This window comes from Pogona vitticeps, chromosome 1 (genome assembly GCF_051106095.1).
Source record: "Pogona vitticeps strain Pit_001003342236 chromosome 1, PviZW2.1, whole genome shotgun sequence".
Lineage (NCBI taxonomy): Eukaryota > Metazoa > Chordata > Lepidosauria > Squamata > Agamidae > Pogona > Pogona vitticeps.
Window position 1 is genome coordinate 132,046,604 of NC_135783.1, and position 19,043 is coordinate 132,065,646.

The 19,043-nt window shown below is 42.9% G+C and overlaps 1 protein-coding gene and 1 long non-coding RNA gene across 3 annotated transcripts in view; one reads left to right on the forward strand and one right to left on the reverse strand.

The window, feature by feature from the left end:
- Positions 1-15,334, forward strand: part of LOC140707982 (uncharacterized) — a 55,338-nt gene extending 40,004 nt beyond the window's left edge. For both annotated transcript variants that reach the window (XR_012088121.2, XR_013542983.1), the window contains 2 exons: positions 6,146-13,183; positions 14,273-15,334. This is a non-coding gene — a long non-coding RNA (uncharacterized LOC140707982). The remainder of the gene's footprint in view (positions 1-6,145; positions 13,184-14,272) is intronic.
- Positions 1-19,043, reverse strand: part of LOC144587799 (uncharacterized) — an 887,030-nt gene that overhangs the window by 796,952 nt on the left and 71,035 nt on the right. The window lies entirely within an intron of this gene.

Here is a 19,043-nt window from a genome sequence, read left to right on the forward strand (position 1 = left end):
TAGAACTATGGTAGATTTGGGGAAGTTGGAATATCATCTGTCTTTGCAGTGTGTAATGAAAAGAATCCCCTCATCTGAGAGGAATTTTAAGCTTCCTTCCCCCATGGCTACTTGTTCAGACCACCACTATAGGAAAAAGAAGAAAAGTTTGAAAAAGTAGGGGTCACTGTGCTTTTTGTGCTTTAGACAACTTTCATCTTACATGGTGTGTGTGTGTGTGTGTGTGTGTGTGTGTGTGTGTGTGTGTGTGTGTGTGTGTGTGTGTGTGTGTGTGTGTGTGTGTGTGTGTGTGTGTGTGTGTGTGAGAGAGAGAGAGAGAGAGAGAGAGAGAGAGAGAGAGATGTACCATCGAGTCAGAATTGACATAGTTAATGAGATTTTCAAGATAAGTGAAATATTTAAGGAGTGGATTTATAAGATCCACCCAATTGATGTGATTCCACAGCAGAGTGGGGACTAAACCCCATGACTCCTGACTCAAAGACATCACTCTGTTTACTACACCACACTGGATATCATCTTATGCAATATATGAGTGCATTCTGTGTCTGTATATGTCATTTGACGTACATTACACTGATCTACAGTCAAAATGCTTCCAAAATAAATGTAGTCAAACTTTACTAACTCTGGGTCACTGGGAAAAAAGATGATGCTTAAAATTGTTGATTGGCTCTAGTTTTCAAGATATGCTCTTGGGTCAGTACATGTGACCCTTGACTTGGGAATAAATCTATGACTGGGTTTGGACAGTACTTGCTTTTTAGGCAGAACAATTTAAGCCTGCAACAACATTGATGGTGTGATGGTAGCCCTCAACCATGTTTGTGATCCAGATGAGTATAGACTGTTCACTGATTCATCGAAGAAGTCTTAAAGCTATTTTGTTGCATAATGGCAATGTTTTGCCATCAATTCCAGTTGGCCATGCAGTCCATATGAAGGAAGCGTATGACAACATAAAACCATTTTTGAGGTACATAAACTATGACCAACATCAGTGGCATCTCTGTGGTGATGCTCTCTTGTTTGGTCTGCGCACTGGATAGTGCTTAATCTGCAGACTGGATACACAGGGTCCTGCTGTTTTATTTGCAAATGGGATTGTTGTGCAAGAGATTCCCACTACATCAAGACAGAGTGGCCTCTCCGACAATCATTGGAGCCTGTTAGGAAAAGTGTTGAGCACGCACCCTTTGTTGAATCAAGGAAGATTACACAACAAGCTGGGTCTGATGAAGAACTTTGTCAAGGCCATGGACAAAACATAAGCAGCTTTCAAGCATTTCTGTGGAGAATTTCTGAGGTTAAGTGAAGCTAAGATAAAGGAAGGTGTCTTTGCTGGTCCTCAGATTCGTGAACTTCTTTGAGGATGCACTGTGTGGCAAGTAAAAGACAGCATGGATAGCCTTCCAGTTAGTGGCAATAAATCTCAGGAACAACAAGGCCGACAACTAGAGGCTGTTGGTGGAAAACCTCCTCAAGGCATACAAAAGCCTTGGTTGCAACATGTCATTTCCAAGACTTTGCAACAATGGAGAAGTGCTATCAGGTCACATGGAGCCCATTAATGTTTGCAGACTATCACTGGAGAGTGACAAGAGATGCTCCGTTTAATGAATACAAGAGACAAGCCAAGAAATGCCAAGTTGACACTGAATACGACTAAACTATATAGATGATAGCTTTTTGCTTTTTGTTTCATCATACATTTTATTAACATAATCCTTTTGCTCATTTTGAAAGTGTTACATAAACAGGACAGGTGAAATATTATCATGTAAAACAACCATAAACACAATTTATGACAAAAATTCTACTATACACACAATATACACGGACGTAAAATGTAAAAACTTAAGTATCTTAGAAACAGTTGCCAATCAGTTGTTTTAATTGTCATATTTTAATTCAGCACATCAAAATAAAAAATAAATCACACATTTTATTTCTGAAGCAGATGACTTCTAAAAAATTACAGACCAATGTTACAGGTGAACTGCCGTTGCTGAGTGTCATTTTCATGGATGTGAAAAAGGACTCAGAAGTTGTTTTCCTATTCCCTTCTTCTGAAGACACTCTGGGACTTTGCAGCTTGCCCAGCTGGTTCTTCTGCCAGAAGACACAGTGAGAATTTGAACTCTTCCTGACCCCAGAATCCAACTCACTGAATTAACTAGCTAGTTGAGCTAATCATTACTATTCCCATTGACTTTAACGAGCCCATTCTTAATATAATGTAGACTGAATCCAGCCTATTTTTTTTTTGCCATGTCCCTTTTCCCTTAATAATAATAATAATAATAATAATAATAATAATAATAATAATAATAATAATAATAATAATAATAATAATAATAATAATAAGCCAAACACACAGGTGGTTATATGTCTTAAAATCTACAGGAATTATGGCTATTTGGCACCATAGAAAATAAAATTAAAGTTCTACTAGAGAGCTGCTTGCAGTTTATACAAACTATTTAATACAAATATGTTGACTTGTATACATTCCATTGTCCCATAGCCCTTATATATATAATGAATACTTGCAAAATTCTTTGCTTTTGACGGTTTTGGCTGTTTGCTTTATTTGTGCAATTTTGCTTACTTTGCACAAAAAAAATCATTATTTCCCCATTCTCTTCTCTGATCAGGTGCACCACAACATGCCTTATCCTCTTGCAGAGTGAGAAGATAATTTTAAGATTTCTTGTCCCCATTTATTTATTTATTTATTTATTTATTTATTCATTCATTCATTCATTCATTCATTCATTCATTCATTCATTCATTTATTTATTTATTAAGTTGAGAACACTGAGTATACAAAGGTGGTTAACGATATTTGAAGCAATGAACAATGAATAAGGAGGCATCTTACAAGGTTAACAGGCAATATTAAGGCAAAGATTAATAATTATACAAAAAAATTAAAATGTCACTCTGAGAAATGGAAAACACAAAAATGGAAAACAAAAGTAGTACTAAAAATCCAGTCAAAGTAGTAATGCATAACAATCTATCTAACAATCACACACAGGTAGCTGGTTACTGACGTAAAGCTTGACTGAAGGGAAAGGTCTTTGCCTGCTTGCAGAAGGGTAGCAAAGATGGGGACGGTCTGGCCTCCCGTGGGAAGGAGTTCCAGAGTCTGGGAGCACCAACAGAGAAGACCTTCCCATCAGATGTACCAAGAGAAAGGCCTCTTCTCATGATCTTAACACCCAAGCCAGCTGATGAAGGGAGATATGGTCCTTGAGATAGCTTGGAACCAAGATGTGTAAGGGCTTTATAGGTTAAAGCCAGCACTTTAAATTGTACCTAGTAACTGATTGCCAGTCAGTGGAGTTGCTGTGGGGGGGGGGGGGTGTTATGTAATCCCTGTGACCAGTCAGCAATCTGGCTGCTGCATATTGGAACCTGCCGAAGTTTCCCAACACTTTCCATCGGCAGCCCCACATAGAGCGCATTACAGTAATCCAGCTGGGAGGTAACTAGGGTGTGCATCATAGTGGCCAGATCAGATCTCTCAAGAAATGGATGTAGCTGGTGTACCAATTTTAATTGTGCAAATCGTGTACTCCTGGCCACCACTGAGACCTGAGCATCCAGGCTCAGGGATGAATCCAGGAGCACCCCCAGGCTGCACACCTGTTTTTTTTTCAATGGGAGTGTAATCCCATCCAGTACCGGCTGCCTTCCTATTTCTTGATCTGTCTTTTTACTGACCAGGAACACCTCTGTCTTGTCTGGATTAAGTTTCAATTTACTCACCCTCATCCAGTCCATTCCTGATACCAAACACTGATCTAGAGGCAAAGTAGCTTCCTCAGATTTAGGTGGCAAGGAGAGGTAGAGTTGGGTGTCATCCACATACCAATGACACTGAACCACAAAACTCCAGATACTCCCTCCCAGTGGTTGCGTGTAGATGTTAAATAACATAGAAGACAAAACAGAATCTTGAGGGACTCCACAGGGCAGTGGCCAGGATTTTGAACAGGAGTCACACATCTTCCAGAGAGACAGATCAGGAAGATATTGTGGTCGATAGAGGATTTAGCAGATTTAGACTTAGATCGTAGATTTAGAGTTCTAGTCACCTTCCATGCCACACAAAGCATGGCTTCAGTTTCCCAGCCTATGACAGCTTTTTTGGTGGAAGCTATGGAGAACTACCCTTCCTACAGTTATGGAACCAAAATGTGTTCCTTCAGTACAACCAATCTAAAGGATCCTGGCCATTGCAGTGAAAGCAAACATACAGTGGCCAGACCTTGTTTGCTTGCTTTCCCTTGCCCTGCCTGGTAAGATCAGCTGGGTTGCTGCCTCTTCCCTAGACTGTTGTCAAACTCTTCTACTGTACTTGGGCTCTGCTGTCCTGCCTTGTTGTTGTCCTGATTACTTTTCAGCCATCATTGCTCTGCCTCCAACAAATTCATAGAGCTATGGTTTCATAGACTACCAGCCCTTATTCACTGGCTGCAAGCAACCTATGAAGACAACAGAAGCAAGTTGGCACTTTGTAGATATCCTGGTGAGGGAGACAGGCAGCTACTACACTATTGTCCCAAAGATGATATCTAATTGATGCAGGCACAACATAGGTACAGTACATGCTTATGAATCTCTGTGGCTGTTCCTATAATTTTTCTCCAGAAACATTAAACATATGGGACCAGTATCTTCTTGGTATAACAGATGATTGTGAGCCAGTGCTTACTGACCCTGATACATAACCTCTGCAGTCATGACAGAAGTTAGGTGAGAGGGCAATAAAGCTTCCTTCCTTCCTTCCTTCCTTCCTTCCTTCCTTCCTTCCTTCCTTCCTTCCTTCCTTCCTTCCCATTAATAAGCATGTTTGCTTGCTAGGTCAATATTACAGCTGACTTCGCTTGAGGCTCAAATGCTGTGACAGAAACCAATCTGGGTAATATCCTTGTAAAACTAAGGAAATTGGGAGTTAGTGACGGAGAAGAATGTGATCTAGAATAGAGTAGACACCTTGTTCATACTACAAGGCTGTAGTGGGTACTGAGTATTTCTACAACACATCCACAGAAAATGGAAAGCTCCAGTTCTTCCCAAATGCCAAAAAGGTACAGTGTGTATATATATATATATATATTTGTATGGACAATGACTTCTGTAACCCAAGAAGAGACTGGCTCACTATAGCCCTCTGTGTGTGTGTGTGTGTGTGTGTGTGTGTGTGTGTGTGTGTGTGTGTGTGTGTGTACGTATGTGTGTACACATTTCTGCCTTAAAACATTCAGTCTCTTAGTTCAGCTGTATGTATATACGTGTGTGTGAATTCAGTTGTTGTAAACAGGAAACTCCCCCCCAGCTCCCCCCCCAGCCCCTACCATGAATCTTGCAGAGAAAAGAGAGAGAAGAGGAAAAAGAAAACACCAGGGCTTGTTCAATGTGAGAGTTCAACTGAAGGCCAATAATCGTGTTTGTGTGTGTGCATGCATGTGTGTGTGTGTGTTTTTTCCAGGGATGAAGGTTGTTGGGGGGAGGGATGATACAAATCCTGCCTTTCAGAGAGGGAAGAGAAATAAAAATAGCTATGAATGTTATCGCTTTCAAATGGTTCTTAGGCCTGAGGAGACGTGATCCAAATAACAAGCGACAAGCTACTTGCATACATCGGTGCCAGATAAAGACCCCACATCAGAATTTGATTAAGCACTATCAGGCAACCCCATTAAAAATGGCAGGCAGCCAAGCAAGCATTCGTTTTCCATCCATCTGTGGGCCGCTGGCTCCTTGCTTATGCAAGTTGTCATAAAAAAACGAATCTGCCGGCTGTGCTGCTGATCAGGTAGCAGAGGGAACGTTTTCTCTATAGGGGGTTGCCTTCAGCATCGCTGTCACTGTCCCTCGAGGGGAAACAGCCGCAGCCCTCCCTGCTTCAATGGCACCCACTTGCTGACTTTTTTATTGTATGCTGACAACCTGAGAAAGGTTGCCATTGGCCTTCCTTCATGGCAGCTATATTTTAAGCTTGCATGTAGACACATATATCTGCCGTGTAAAATTGTTGAGGAGGAGGCCCTTAAGGTTATCATCGTCATCACTGCTGGTCTTTACTTGGCTGTTTACTTGGTTATAAAATATGCTCCCTATTCCCTCACAGGCTCACAGAGCAGCGTGGCATGATTTATAAATCTAGCAGAGGCAACAAAGGTGAAGGAATGAAACTGTAATATTGCTTATGACGGAGGTATGTGAAGGTCAGTTTAACACTTTGACAGAATCAAGTGGGTCACTGTTTTCTAGACCGTAAGTAACAATTACCTGCTGTCCAGGGTTTTCTAGGTAGAGAGTACTCAGCAGTGGTTTATCAGCCCCTTCTCCTAGGGGCAACCTGGGACTGTGCAACTTGCCCAAGGCCACCCAGCCTGGCTGTTCTCTCTATAGGCACAGAGAGGAATAAAATTCCTGACCTCTCGATCCAAAGTCAGGCTCCCAACTCATTGAGCTGTCCAGCCAGTTTTCTTAGATTATACCACTTCTTAAAATATGGATTGGGGGGGGGGGGGCGTTTCTAGTTGCGATTTAGCTAATCCCGCTGGAAAACATCCAGAGACTCATAGGGAAACATTGTATTCCTACACCTTCATCATTTCTAGTTTTGTTATGTGAAAGTTTTCCATTTATGGGTGAATCAGAACGGAACCATTCAAAACCTCCAACCTATGAATAGTACAGTGAGATAAGTATCTGGCTGTAGAGCCAGAGGCTGGGAGTTCGATTCCCCGCTGTGCCTCCTTGACAAGGGCTGGATTTGATAATCCTTAGGGTCCCTTCCAGCTCTGTGCTTCTAAGGTTATTATTGCCAAAATAAGTGAATGTTTCTTCCTCTGGAAATGAAACAAGACTGATAGGCTCATAAACAATGAGAATGGAAAAGCAGTGATCATCAGCATCATCTTATATGTCATCATAATCATCAGTATTCTCTTTTATGCTCGTTGCTGTTATATGCTATCAAGTTGGAACTGACATAGAGATTTTCAAGGTAAGTGAGATATTTAAGAACTAGTTTTACTGGTTCCACATTGCCAGTGAGTATCCATGGCTGAGTGGGGATTTGAACCTCTGCCTCCTGGGTCCATGTTGGCCACTCTATCCAGAACATCACACTGAGATTACAGATCTTTTATGAAGTGCTTTTTAAATACTCAAAGCATACACTATCTCACCCACTTGTGAGCAGATTTCCTTAACAGACCGGCAAAGGGAGAAGCAAGGAAATGAAAGATCAGAACAGATAAAACAACACAGAAAGAGAGAACCAGTTGTACCTCATTTCCTTCTCTGTGTGGCCATGATTCCTGCCCAGGCTTTCTGTCCGACAGCAGTAAGTTTTCAATAGACAGTCAGCCAATCGAGAACTTAGCAGCTAAGTGTAACATATAGCCCAGCTAAGAACATCAGAGGATTAAGCAATGTGTGCTGCTTTTACACTGTCCCATAGTGCTTAAAACTCTCTTTTCAGTGGCTTATAATTTAATTATGCAGGCTACACACTGCCTTCCCTCAGAAAACTGGAAGCTCAATTTACTGACCTCAAAAGGATGGAAGGCTGAGTCAACCTCGAGCCAGCTACCTGGCCGAGAATCAAACGAAGGTCATGAGCAGAGTCTTCACTGCAGTACTGCAGTTTATTTATTTATTTTATTTATACCCCACCTATCTGGTCATTGTGACCACTCTAGGCGGCACTTTAGCCACTGCATCACAAGGTTCTTCATGTCTAGAAGTAGCATTTTGTTATTCCAACTGCAATGATAGCTTCTATTATGGGTAGCTTCCGAAAAACCCCAAAGTAAAACCCATGATTTATCATATAATGATGATTCAGTGGCCTATAGTAGAGTGGTAACGTGTGAATTACTGTAGTTACTGTGTTTTTTCATCTGGTTTACACTGGTGTCTATGCCAAATCCAGGGACTTGGTGGCGCTGCAAGTTAAACCCCAGAAGTCTCTGTGCTGCAAGGTCAAAAGACCAGTAGTCATAAGATCGAATCCATGTGACAGAGTGAGCTCCCGTTGCCTGTCCCAGCTCCTGCCAACCTAGCAGTTTGAAAGCATGCAAAAATGCAAGTAGATAAATAGGTACCACCACAGTGGGAAGGTAATGGCGTTCCGTGTCTAGTTGCACAGGCCATGTGACCACGGAAACTGTCTACAGACAAACGCTGGCTCTATGGCTTGGAAATGGGGATGAGCACCGCCCCCTAGAGTCAGACACAACTAGACTAAATGTCAAGGGGAACCTTTACCTTACCTATGCCAAATGGTTAAAAAGATATTTGCAGTTGAGGTCTTAAGATGAGAAGAAATGTCATCAACCCATTTGTAATATCTTATCAAAAACAGAATCATTAATTCTACCTCTTTATTATTTTTTAAATTTCTCATAAACATAAACTTTCTAGGGCAATAAATTGCATCAACTGTATTTTGTGCAAGGCCAGATGGTCCTCCTTTTCTGCCCCACTCAGGGCGTGCCTATACGATCCATTGATGTGCCAGTATAGATCTGACTGAAAAAAATGGAATGATCAAGCAGCTGGACACATTCATTATTGGAGCCTTAGGAGCAAGTGATGGAAATACTTTGAAATTTATATCAGGAACACAATATTCAAAACGTTTTTCAAGCTTTTCTGTTCTTGCTTTTTGAACCTTCTAACTTTCTTCTTTGCCAAAAGACGTTGAACTTGTAGATATATGCAGCCTGTTTATCTGAAAGACCATTTTTCCTTTTAAAGGCCTGCAAATTCAATAATATCACTGGGAGAGATCCTGCTTCAGTTGACTGGGTCATCTGACAATGTCACACTAGAGAGCTTTTTCCATCGCTGCACTTGTCCTTTGGAACTTCCCCCCCCCCCGTTGCGACTTAGGAGGCAGATTCTGTTATGTGTTTTGGGCACCTCTTGAAGAATGCTCCCACTTTTCCCTCTGATTTTGTTTGATTGTTTATACTTCCTGTCATTTCATCATTTCATCCTTAATGCGTTAAACATGCATTAAGTTACCTGGGGGGGTATTTTTTACAAAGTGACAGTTATGCATGGGTATATTATGTTGGCCTTGTGCTCTTGAATTTTCTTCTTTTTAACTATGTTTTTATAACATATTATAAAATTAGGACTGTGTGTGCACACCTGTTTAGATAAATATCTATATTCTTCTGTGAGTACTGAATGCTGAGGTCAGGAGACGTAGGCTCTGCTTCCCTACCATCTTTGGTTTTTCTGTTCTTCTGGTGGTAGCACAGCCAAAGTTCATAACAGCTGCCTTCTGTTTCTCATTTTGATGAGTTTTCTGGGCGGGAGGTAGGCAAATAATTCTGTGCGAAATAATTCTTGGGGAGACCCACTCCCAACAAGTTATAGCCATTTGTAGGACTGGTAGTTTTGTGTTGTTTTTCCATTCATTCTGTAATACACAAATACCTGCAAAGGCACAGACATTAGGACTATCCCCAAAGCAAAAGGAATAGCCCATCCCAAGGCTTCTAAAAGGACATAGCACAGATCAGATCCTGCTGTAAATACCCTTATTTGGACATGATTGAATCAAGTGAGTCAGAGCATGGCCTTATTACAAATTTACTAATTCAATCCATTTCAGCAGGAGAAGGTTAGCCTTGCATCAAAATTACATGTTTTGAACTTACTTAATGTGAAGTGGAATGACTTGTCCAACAACTTTGAAAATCCTGATTATAGATAGTTGAGCATTTTCAATCGGTTTTGCAACTTTGCTATATATTCTCTTGAATAAAATATTTAATAGGAGATGGAAGTCTGCTTGAAGCAGTGCACCTGCAAGCCTGGGATTCCTACCAGATGAATATAGTATTATCCAAAGTAAACTGCTGCCTCCTTTCCTTTATCAATCAAGAAATGACAAAACTGACCGAATAAGGTTTGAATGCAGTTAACTAATGCCTTTAAAGGGTATTAGTGGAATGCTTCTTTTTTTTCCCTTCTTCTTCTTCTTCTTCTTCTTCTTCTTCTTCTTCTTCTTCTTCTTCTTCTTCTTCTTCTTCTTCTTCTTCTTCTTCTTCTTCTTCGGGGGAAGGGTTCACCACCCAGATTATTGCTTGCCCAGTTCAACACATAGTTTCTGATCTAATTCATGTGGCTGAACTACTAAACTGAGCTTTCTTCCTTCTTCACTTGCCAGTCTGACCCAGATAAACATTTCTTCTAGCAGGAAATGTGATGATCATAGCACTGTTTGAGACTGCAGGAAACTGGTCATGAGAAGCTAAGAACTGCACTAAGGGACAAAGGTCCAGTTTGAATGAGGAGCAAATTACCTTGTTAAAAAAAACCACACATTTTGACAGCATTTGCTGTTTGTTTGCTTATTGGAGACAGATATATATTCCACTAAAAGGCACTCAAGGAAGCTACAAATCAAACAAATTAAAACATCACACGTATTAATTAAGACATATCAACACATCAGGAGAAGAATTAAAAATAGGACTTAGTCAATGAAGAAGCTGGCTGGATAGATCAGTGGTTTAGGTATCAGAGTTTGATTCCCCTCTGTGCGCCTTGTGACTAGAGCCAGCCTGTGTGGCCCTGGGCAAGATGCACAGTCCCAGGATGCTCCCAGAAGATGGGAAGGGTCAACCACTTTTGTGTTTTCTACATTGAAAACCCTGGAAAGGGTCACATAAGTGAGAATCAAACGGATGTCACGCAATGCATCCACACATACATAGTCAATGAGGAGCCCTGTCTGCAGCAGCCTAGCCTTTACCTGCTGCCAGGATATTATAGGGAGGGAAAGCCAGTCTTTCACAGCAAGGAGTTGAAGAGCCTGAAAACAGACACCGAATAAGCCCCACATCCTTGCAGCTCACCCTTGTAAATGTTCTTCTGAATGGGACAAAAGAAAGACCACTCCTGGGGATCTCAGACTCTGAGCAGACCTGAATGGGTGACCAAAGTTCTTATGATCATAACTCTTCAAGTGCCTTGTTACTTACATAGCCAATACTAAAAAGAGGGCTAGGAAGGATGGATGTGTTGAAAACCTGGTAGTAAGTCACAACTAGAGTAGCCCCACTGAATCCATAGGGATTCGGTGAATCAACACCTATGTAAACTCCATGGGCCTACTCTAGTTGCAATTTACTGCTGGATTTCAGCCTCTGTGTTCAAATCCTTTGTTGCATTACTAATCTATGGATTTTTCTGTGTTACAGTGTTACAAAAATAATATTATTATGAAATGTATGGAATGAAATCAGGTCTAAGATGAAACAGCTTCCCTGTCTTGCTCACAAAATCCAAAGAGGGTGCCACTGCTTTTGGCAAGTCTTTTTCGGGCGGGAGAACATTTGGCGTGCTCCACCCTTGCCATTTCATCCCCAGTCACCTTTACACCATGCCAACGAATGTACAGGAATTATTTGCTTTCACTCATAGTTTGCTTCAGACGTCAGATAACCAAAGTAGAGCCAATGGGGATATCCCTCGTTTTTCCCAGTTACGCTCTGTTGCGACTTACCGTCATTTCCTGGGGGGGGACATTTCCTTCACCCCGTGTGGCCCCATCTTCAGTGCTAAGGCAACCATAAGGACAAGGATTGGGTTTTGATAAGACCCCAAAATGTAACACAGTTTTCAAGGGCTCTTGTCACCCCATCATCCAGCAATGGATGGAAACATCTTTGCCAAACTGGGTGCCCCAGCTTGATGAGATAAGCTCCTCATCTTTCCTGGCGTCCTGGTTTGCAGATTGATGAGGCCTGGCCACACTCAGAACTGCCACTGCCATGCTTTAGCAATTCAGGAGCTTTGTGGCAACTTCAATGAAGAGAAGGATCCTGGGCGGTCCAATCAGAAGCTGCCCAGAATTCAAAATAGGCCAATGGGAAATGCTGGCTGACTAGAGGCTGCGGCCAATCAGAAGCTGTGACGCATAGATTGCTTGGTGGACTGGAAGGGAAGAGTTTTCACTCAGGTCTGCCAAGCAGGCATTTAAGCAGTGCTGGGAGCTCCCTCTGGTCAGTCTTGTGATAATAGTTTCAGCCATGCTCACACATGCCTGCCCATGCCCAGCCCTTTTGCAAAAGGAAGCCTGAACCATTGCAAGGGAGAAGGGAGGATGAGGATGCAGGTGGTAATGCTGGAGGCCCCAAGTTAAGGGAACATGTGCAAGGGGGATATCGGTTAGTTGCCCCCCTCAACCATATCCTTTGTAATGCCTGAAGACTATCCAGATACTGTAGATGGGCAGCCACCTATTTGACTGAGGGTTTTCCAAAGGGTTTCCAGATACCATTCCAGACAACTGATTTAGGCAGTCTTGCATCAACAAAGCCACTCTCTAGTGTGGTAGATTGAAGCCAAAATCAACAAAGAAGCAGCAGATGGTTCTTCCTTCCTTTGAGAATTTGAGAATGTCTCCATTTGGAATGGTCTCCAAAAAATACACGAAGGGAGCTTCATTTAATTCATTACTTGTCCTACCCTAAAGTAGGGTCAGTGAAATGATGATCTTCCCCATGACCCCTGTTCAGTTAGGCATGCAGTTCAAAAAGGGGAAAAGTCAGGGAAGGCATTAAGACTTGGGTATATCACCATTATGAAGGAGGACAGGCAGGTGGTCATACAGAGATCCGGAATAGATCAGGTGGGGAAAAGAAATGACATCTTTTTGAGACAGGCAATGGGGGTGATTAGTTGTCCAGGACAGGCAATGAGGACATTCCTGTGAGAGCATCTTGAATGCTGGGGCCTCTTGTTCATTCACACAGCCAGTAGAATTCTTATCCAGTTTCAGTTTACAGCAATAATGTGGGCAGGGCTAGCTTCCCTGGGGCAATCAATGGCAGAGTTCGGTACACATTCATTTGGCACTGGGGCAGTTAGAGCTGCTTTTTCCATGGGTTTGCCACTGGCTAGGGTCGATAGTGGTCAGAGGCATACAAACTGTATGTGCACCCACATTAACTATTGTGCCCAGATGGTGCACAACAGGTAATCTTGGTGTTCTTTGTCACCCTTTGATTACAGAACTTAAGAAAATGGTGTGGATCTGTGATCACAGTATCACCTTTTGGGATCAACAATCCCTGCTATTGATGGGCCTTGGTCCCCGTCTGGGTCTGGAAAGAAAACTTTGTTTCAGGTAGGTTGGCTATTGTTTGTTTGTTTGTTTGTTTGTTCGTTCGTTCGTTCATTTACACATACCCCACCCATCTAGACTGAAGTCTACTCTGGGCAGCTAAAGGAATGAAATGAATGAAACAGCAAGGAATGAAACAGAGTTATTTCTGCCCCCATCAGGTAGCACCTGCTGCTCCACTCTCTTCCTCATGCATTGGTGATCCAGCTTGAGAGTAATGACCTTCCTGCAAGGAAGAACTTTGCACTGATGCTAGATATGGCTGGCAAGTGGGTCACCTGATGCAAGTTTCAGCTCCTTCAAGCTGCACCAAGACTCTTCTACAATGGATCAAAGATATGTCCTGTCATTTCTCCGTAATGTTTCATAGTGCACATTGGAGATTTTCTTTGAGGGTGGGGAAGTGTGCTGCCTGAGAGTCCCTTCCCTGGATCTGCAAATAGCAGGACTCACCACTAAAGTCAAATCTCACTGGTGATATGTTGTTTTCATAAAGTCAAATCAGAGTAAGAGCAAGCAGCACAGCTCTCAGCTTGGCTGGGTGTTTTGTGAGAGTGATTTTCTGTATGCTAGCAGTGGGGTAGTATTTCTCTCCTTTATTTTTTCCACTACAGACAGCATTTTTCCTTTAACAACCCCACCTTTCAAGGAAAAAATTGCTTCTGGTTGCCTTGTGCAATAATGAGCAGTTGGAGTGTGTGTGTGTGTGTGTGTGTGTGTGTGTGTGTGTGTGTGTGTGTGTGTGTGTGTGTGTGTGTGTGTGTGTGTGTGTGAGAGAGAGAGAGAGAGAGAGAGAGAGAGATGAAAGAATTTCTTCCAGATTTGAAATGAAAAGCAATAAAACAGCTGTGATTTCCTCTTAATTTACATAATGCTGCACATAATGATAGGTCATTAAATGACATTGTTTGAGATAGAAACCCTGCTCAATTTGCACAATTTGATCACTTGTATATGATTTAGATCATGATTTCTTGGCTGTTGTTGGTTTTCTCTGCCTAATTTGTTTTATGTTTCTGCCTTTGTAGATATTTGATAGAAATGACTTGATTTCTGGGGCCCGTTGCAAATGCGCATGTTTTGTACTTGTAGACTTGGATGACAGCTGTTGCCGTCTACCAGGAAAACACATGCCTGCCCAAACACCCATGGAGAGGGGGAGAGAGAGAAACAGCACCACAGTGCTACAACTTTAATCACTTGCTGTGTCCAGGAATAGCCCCAGATGGTGAAGAGGATGGCGAGGGGATGGACAACGATTTCTGGAACTTGGGGAAGAACGTGTTTGATCAAAACTATTTTTTCTGATTCACACATGGGATCTGATCTCCACCCAGTCTTCCTCCCTCCCTCCCTGTTCTTGATCCTGCTACCACAAAAATGTGTGGAAGCTCCCTTTCCTCTGTTATTCCTAGCAGGTGTCTGCAGTGTTCAAAGATCTGATGGCTGATGCTCAGCAACATACATAGGGAAGAAAGGTAAAGAACAGGCTGGCAGGTCTGTTTCTGAAGAAAGTTGATTTGGTTGACGCTTCGATCTTACAGACTAACGTAAGAGGTGTGATAGGGCATGTTGTGACCTGGGTTGCTATTGGCAGTGGCTCCTGCCACTGAGGAGCAAGCAACCAAATGTTTTATCCCCTTATTTTATAACATTTTGGTAAATTTCTGCCTGAATGGGCCCTAGTTGAATATTGATGTATATAAGAGTGGGAGATGTTGTGCCCTTCCTGCCCATAACTGCACACAGACTCTTCCATGGCTGGTGATAGGATCCTTCGAACTAACCATCTGTGGGCAATTTGTACCAAGCTACCCCCCTTCCTTCCCCAGTCTACCCTTTCTGCATATTCTGGAACTGACTGGGCGCCTGGATGCAATTTGTGGCCAGAAATCAACTCATTGTGAGGCTTACAATGCATTCTGTGGGACAAATGTTATCTACTCACCAACATGCTTCTAAAATGTGCAGAACACTGCTTTTGTCAGTGATGCCTCCACCTACTGAGAATATTTTAAAATGTGCAACAAAAATGAATACCTTCGGGAAAATATATATATACAAAAACACACCTTTTCCTCTGAAAACAAACAGCTATGTGTAACCAGAATAAAATGAGCTTGTTATTAAAACATATCATTCCACCCAAAAAAATGGAATGGAGGTTTTAGAATGTCTTAAGTATGTGTATCAGTGTGTTGGTGTGGCACCATTATAGTGAGGCGTAAATACATCGAGTAGAGATGCTGTCAGGATATCGTATATGAGCATATAAGATATAAGAAGGCTAGATATTTATTGATTTATGATGCAGATATGATAAGAAAAGTAATGTTGAAAGTAAAATGCATTTTTCATCTCTAAAGGTTTCCTGTGAGGATTTGAATAAGGGATTTGAATGTCACACTTCGGAGTGTATATACTGCGATGGGATAACCGTTTTTTAAATGTGAATTCTGCATCATTTTCCTAAATTGCTTGAGCACAGTTACATGCACACAGGCTCCCGAGGTCAAAACCATTACTGTAAATTACACAAATTCAAGAACTTCGTATTTCGGCAACAATTATTTCATGACTTTTTCTCCACAGTTTGACTAAGATGGCTTTCCCCCCATTAATTCACAGTGGTGCTGCCATGAGTTTCTGAAATTTCATTTCCTCTTATGCTAACAATCTCAGTGCCTTTCATTAATCCTGTGTGTGTACTCTGTACAGAGACCAAAATGATTTAAGTTTAGTTATTAAAATTGTAGCGGTTGCCCAGAAGGAAAGCAGAGAAGGACAGTTTTACAGTTAACCAAATCCTCCAGGCGTTTGAGGCTTACAGTTGGCTCAGCCTTTTGAGATAAGCTCACATGTGATGAGGGGATGGAAGCGCAACTAGGCAACGGGGATATACATGTATAAAGCCAAATTTTAGCCACCTTCATTGTGTTACCATCAGGTCCAAATGGAAACCTTTCCAGGGTTTCTGAGGCAGCAGATTATTCTAGCTTTGATTGCTACTTGATGGTCTTCATAAAGTGGGGACATCAACATCTACAAGCACATGCAGTAGAGAGTAAAAGAAGCCATCTTACCACTTGGCAGATAATCAGGTTATCTTACCTCAGGCCTATATGAGAGCAGAGCAATCCTTTGTAAGGAGGAGAAGAAGGGATCCATGACACAACCACAGTCACATCCAGACCACTGACAGATCACAAGTCAGAGCAGGAGGTGGGATATGTGCAAGGTGTGTGAGTGTGGGTGGGTGTCTTCTCTCTGGGCCTTTATTGGACCACTAAGATATCACAAAGTGGACTATGAAGTAAGGACAACATTGTATTCCAGCCACCAGGTTAATAACTCAATTTAGCAACAATTAGCTTATGATACTCATCGTGATGTAGTGGGTAGAGTGACCGACTAGAATTCTGGGGACCTGTGTTTGAATTCCCACTCAGCTATGGAAAATCACTGGGAGTGATGGCACAGGTAAAACTACTCTCTAAATATTTCACTTAATTTGGATCCCCCAGTACAGTCACCATAAGCCAGTTCCAACTTGACAGCACATAACACACACATAGCTGGCTTACCAGTAAATATGTAAACCAGTGATAGTGAACCTTTTTGAGCCCGAGTGCCCAAACTGCAACACAAAATCAACTTATTTATTTCAAAGTGCCACTACTGCAATTAAAACCCAAATGCTGAGGTTTCAGTTTAAAACAACAACTGCTCCTGCACTGCAAAGGTTAAATGCTTGGTTGTTGTTTTTTCCTATGGGCGGTATTGACAAATAAATACTTACTGGTCCTCCAATCCCCCATTGGGCTAGACCGGTGATGGTCACCATTGCACCCCTCCACCGGACCACTGCACCAGCAGAGGGTAGTGCCGAAATCCAGGATCGGAGGACAGGTAAGTATTTCTCTATGGCGACTTATGGCTCGTGTGCCCACAGAGAGGGCTCTGTGTGCTAACTGTGGCACGCGTGCCATAGATTCGCCATCACTGGCCTAGTGGTTCAGGTGTCTATGAATGCAAGCCTTGATTTCTCTCAGTTTGAGAGTGAACCATAGTTGTGTTCTTTCATTTTCATTGGGGCCGAAGGCACCGCATTTTCTGCTGACTTACTAGACACGCAGAGAAGCTTCCTGTATTCTTGCTTTGATAGGCAAAAGCCTGACCTGTGCTAAGATTTGCATGTGGTGTTATCATTCACAAGACCTCTTTCTAGTGTACCATTCATAATTGTTATACTGAGAATACATCTTTCCATGACTGTTGTTTGCAGTGGTAGTAAAGGCCTGATCCAGAAGCACACTCTGGGGGTGGCGGAGGGAGGCAGTCCTGTGCCTGCTTACCCAGCAGCGTGTTCCATTCAACTCATTTGGACTCTGAGGAGACATGTTTAGGTTTGCAAATGTCTAACTACAAAACAAGTTCTTCCAGCAAATGGATCGATGGGAATGGACCTAAAATATAAGGCCCCAGGAACAAGACAGTTGGGCCACCTGCCTGCAACATCAGCTATAATGAAAATACAGGCATGCAAAGCACAGCCAGTGGTATTAATTGATTGCCCAGACTCTTATTAATAATTGGTAGGTTTTTCCTTACTTTCCAAACTTAATCATGATCTACTAAGAGTCATAAAGAGTAGTGTTATGTAGGGATTTAGCTTGTCCACTGAAAGGCTAAAATTGAGGGGAGAACAGGAGCACCCCTGCAACGCTTCCAATGGCTCCATGCCCCCTCCCCCACACCCTCGTCATCTTTAAAACATTTAGAATTAAGTATGCTTTCAATTAGCCAGGGCACATTATATATTTCAAAAATCATGTAAAATGTAAGCTTTTGTGGGTGAATCACATGATCAGAGGGACTGCTGACATCATCTTCAGGATTCAGCCAATCCCGAGGGTGCTGCTGCTGCTGCCATGGGAATCCAACCCATTTTCTCCTGGGTCTTTGTGATCTCACAGGGGCCCCACCTCTCTGCTGACAGATAAAAGGGGCTTGCTGGGCAGGGCAGGAGACCAGAGGGGAGGCCAGTGGCCAGAGGGCAGTCCGGCAGAGGGAGCGGCAGTGGCTGCAGGGGACCCAGCCCTTCTGCCCAAGGCCAGTTCTCTGGCGAAAGCAGAGGAACTTGCTAAGTGGGCTTGCGAGTTAACAGCTCAAGGGTAGCGGAGATCCGTGGCTTGAAGTTGGCTGATGTCGGTGATGGACCAGGGATAAGTCGGTGAACGTTGGCAGACAGAAGCTGGTGGAATCCCCCTGCGGAAGCTGACTGAGGCCACAAGGTGGAGGCTGGCAGAGGTTGGCGGATGAAGCCGGGGGACGTTAGCCTCCTGAAACCAGCTGGCGGAAGCTTGGTGGATGTCGGTGGATGGAAGCCCAGGCATGTGTGTGAATGGCTGGTGGAGTGAAGGTATGTGTGTGTCAGGGGTGCGGCTGGGCGTGTGTATGTGTGTGTGAATGGGCTGGCTGGCATTCCATGGGGATGTCGCCGGGGTGTGAGTGTGACCCAAGCATTCGGATATTCCTGGTGAAAGCCAGTGGATGTTGGCAGGTGGAACTTCAGGATGAAGTTGCCAGAACATTCGTGGGTGGATAGGCCTGGGTTGAAGCCGGTTGACGGCCATGGATGAGCTCACCCCTTAGTTGTTTTTCTTTCTCTCTTTCTCTTGCAGGGCCCGAAGCTTCCTCTTCCCCAGGGGGAAGGGAGGGACCAGAAGGCAGGCATCCTGCTGGAGCTGAACCATGCCGTTGTCTCCGCTGCGGATACCCATTTAGCCTCTTTTCCAAAACCAATAAAATAATTTTTCTGGAATGGTTTTGAAGTGTTGTCTTGTTTGTCAGGGGCTGTCAC